Source organism: Myotis lucifugus, unplaced genomic scaffold, assembly GCF_000147115.1.
Source record: "Myotis lucifugus unplaced genomic scaffold, Myoluc2.0 scaffold_51, whole genome shotgun sequence".
Lineage (NCBI taxonomy): Eukaryota > Metazoa > Chordata > Mammalia > Chiroptera > Vespertilionidae > Myotis > Myotis lucifugus.
Window position 1 is genome coordinate 4,630,379 of NW_005871099.1, and position 3,435 is coordinate 4,633,813.

Consider the following 3,435-nt stretch of genomic DNA (forward strand, 5'->3'; position numbering starts at 1 on the left):
GGGGGTTGGTGCGCTGCCCTTGTCAACACAGAGCCGCAGGGCAATCAGGGGATTGGGGAGCTCCCCCCTATCAGGCACAGAGCAGGGCAGATAGGGAGGTTGTGGCCCCGCCCCCTGTCACACACAGAGCCTCAGGGCGATCAGGGGGTTGGGGCGCAGCCCCCTGTCACGCTGATCCCGGTGCCGGGAGCCTCGCTGCTCCGCTGATACCGGTGCTGGGAAGCATATTGCCCTTTTACTATATAGAATAGAGGCCTGGTGCCCGGGTGGGGGCCGGCTGGTTTGCCCTGAAGGGTGTCCTGGATCAGGGTGGGGGTCCCCACTGGGGTGCCTGGCCAGTCTGGGTGAGGGGCTGAGGGCTGTTTTCCAGAAGCGAGTGACTGAAGCTTCCAACCGCTCCTTGTTTTCTTTTTTTTTTTTTTATTCTGGGCCAGCTTTAGCTCTGAGGCCTCGCTGCTGAAAACATGGATACAATGTTGCTAAAGCCCAGCTGAATGAAAGCCGGTTTCTGGGGTTTTGTTTATCTTCTTATTTGCAACATAGTACATAGTTGCTTAGAGTTGCAACTCAGAGGCCAGCAACTCAGGCGGGGAACGTTTGAGTTTGAGTCCGCAGTCACTGAAGCAAGCCTCATGCTCGCTTCAGTGCATGGCTGCCGGCCGCCATCTTGGCTGACAGTTAATTTGCATATACTCACTGATTAGCCAATGAAAAGGGTAGCGGTCGTACGCCAATTACCATGTTTCTCTTTTATTAGTGTAGATGTTTTAAAATTTTAATTTTTCATTGCAAGTATATAATATAACTGACTTTGTATCCTGAAGCTATGATAGATCCACTTTTTAGTTCTAATAAAATTTGTATAGATTAAAAAATAAAAACCCTAAATAAAGTAATTTAAGAGCAGACAAAAAAGGGGAATTATCAAATATCTGGAACACATGGAAAACTACTAGTAAGATGGCAGAGTTAAATGCAATCACATCAGTAATCACATTAAGGATTTAATGATAAGATCAATATCCAGAATTTTTTTAAAACACCTGTAGCCCAGACGGTGTGGCTCAGCGGTTGAGCGTCAACCTATGAACCAGGAGGTCATGGTTTGATTCCCGGTCAGGGCACATGCCGAGATTGATCCCCAACCTTGAGTGTGCAGGAGGCAGCCAATCAATGATTCTCTGTCATCACTGATGTTTGTATCTCTCCCTCTCTGAAATCAATAAAAATATATTTATTAAAAAATAAAAACACCTATAAACCGCCCTGGCCCATGTTGTTAACTGGTTAGAGCATTGGCTTGCACACCAAAGGGTCTTGGGTTCAATTCCCAGTCAAGGCCAAGTTGCAGGTTTGATCTCCAGCTCCAGTTGGGGCACGTGTGGGAGACAACCAATGGATGTCTCTCTCTCACATCAATGTTTCTCTCTTCTCTCCTCCCCCCATTTCTTTCACTCTCTCTAAAAATCAATGGAAAAATATCCTCCAGTGAGGATTAACAAAAACAAAACAAAAAACACCGATGAGAAAGACTTCACAACAGAAATATTGGCAAAGGATATGAAGAGGAAATTCAGAGGAAGGAACCGAATGCCTAGTAAATATGAAAAGATGTTCAGCTCTCTTAATGATCAGGGAAATACTCATATAGATACCAAGGAAAGTCATGAGCTACCATGTCACAGTCATAGTTCTGGCAAGGCTTCTGGGTCCATTATCAGGGAGTGTTGGCAAAGATGTGAAAACAGGACCCCACCCAGGGCTGGAGGGAGTGTCCCCAGGCACCAGCTTGCTGGTGAGCTGTGTGGTGGGCCTAGGGAAGGTGGAGGGGCTCCTGCCCCCAGGGTGCTGCGGCCCTGTCTCTCCCAGAGCAACCGTGTCACGGTGCACAGAGACACGCCGGCAGATGTTCCCAGCAGCAGGTCTGTTCTCATTCCCCTCAGGGCCATTGAAAGTAAACTGGAGTTTACTTATTCAATGAAATACTATGTAGTGGTTAAAATGAACGAACCTGATATGCTTGTTTAAATGTGTCTCAGAAACATGACAAATGAAGGGGGCTGGGGGGAGAAAGCAAATTCCAACGGGATATAGACTGAATTTCATCATTCCCACAAAACTGTAAAATACCAGTACTAATGGAATGCACTGCTTATCGATAGAGGGTAGGGAAAGCAGCAAGGCAAGTGGTGAGTCTGATCTCTGGGAAGGGAAGGGCCAGGGCTGGGTGGCACTGGGCTTATCTCTACCCATAAGTTTCCATTTTTAAAGAGAGATCCGAGCCAACAGCACACGGAGTCCTGCTCCCGTTGGCCTTTCATGCAGGCTCCACCCCTGACCTCCCTGGGGTCCCCTTGCAGTGGTTCTCAACCTTCCTAATGCCGCGACCCTTTAATACAGTGCCTCATGGTGTGGTGACCCCCAACCATAACATTATTTTCGTTGCTACTTCATAACTGTAATTTTGCTACTGTTATGAATCGTAATGTCAATATCTGACATGCAGGATGTATTTTCAGGGGTCGCGACCCTGAGGCTTAGGGAACAAATATTACCCCTCCTCCAAGTTAGCTCCAGCTGTATTCTCATCGCTTGTAACCACAAGGCCTGCCTATACTTTTTCTTTCCTTTTTTCTTCTTCATTTCAACTCCAGCTCTTGCTCCCTTGTAGGTAGATGTCCCATTCATATGTGAGTGAACCTGTCCAGGTACAGGCGTCGCCAACTCCCAGCTCCACCCTGGTGTGGGGGACCTGCTCACGGGCAGAGAGAGCATCGGCACCGGGGACCTGGACTGCGGGTCCGGGTAAACGAGTGCCTCCCCGCCCGGCCTCAGTTTCCCCCCCAGGACGGGTCTGGCCCCCCGCCGGCCCCGTCACCCCGTGATCCTCGGAATCCTGCCCTTTCGGGGCACACACACCGCGCGCGGGCATTTCGCTCGGGCACCCGGCCCCCCGGCTCCCCTTGGAAGCGCAGCCCGCGTCCCCGGCGCGGCCCTGGACCCCGGCTGCACCGAGCTGGTCACATGCGCCGGGGCTGCCGCTGGTGTGACGGGCGGCGGAGATCCCTTTGTGAGCGCAGGTTTGAAAGGGTTCTGGGTTTGAGAGGCGCCGGGGAGCCGGCGGGGGAAGGCTGTCGGAGCCAATCAAGCCGCCTCCAGACCCCACCACGTCGCCCCGGCCGCGCGCTCCGCTTCCTCCGCTGCGTTCCCGCCGCCCGGTCTGGCCGTAGGGTGCCGGGCCGGCGAGGACCCCAGGTGAGAGGCCGGGGCCCGAGGGGGAGGAGGCCCGGGCGGCTCGGCCCGGGCGGCACGACGGGCTGGCCCGGGGCTCAGGGCGTGTCCGTCGCCGCCTGGCTGCTCGCTCGACACTGTTCGCTCCTACCGGCTGTAGATGGAGCTGTCTGGGTTCCTGCAGCCTCCGACGAGCCCCGGAGT

The 3,435-nt window shown here is 52.8% G+C and overlaps 1 protein-coding gene across 1 annotated transcript in view; it reads left to right on the top strand.

Moving 5' to 3' along the window:
- Window positions 1-3,113: 3,113 nt before the first annotated feature.
- ZNF777 (zinc finger protein 777) overlaps window positions 3,114-3,435 on the top strand; it is a 32,101-nt gene continuing 31,779 nt past the window's right edge. Inside the window, exon 1 of the mRNA XM_006088692.3 lies at window positions 3,114-3,255. The gene's annotated coding sequence lies outside the window, so the exon portion shown is untranslated. The remainder of the gene's footprint in view (window positions 3,256-3,435) is intronic.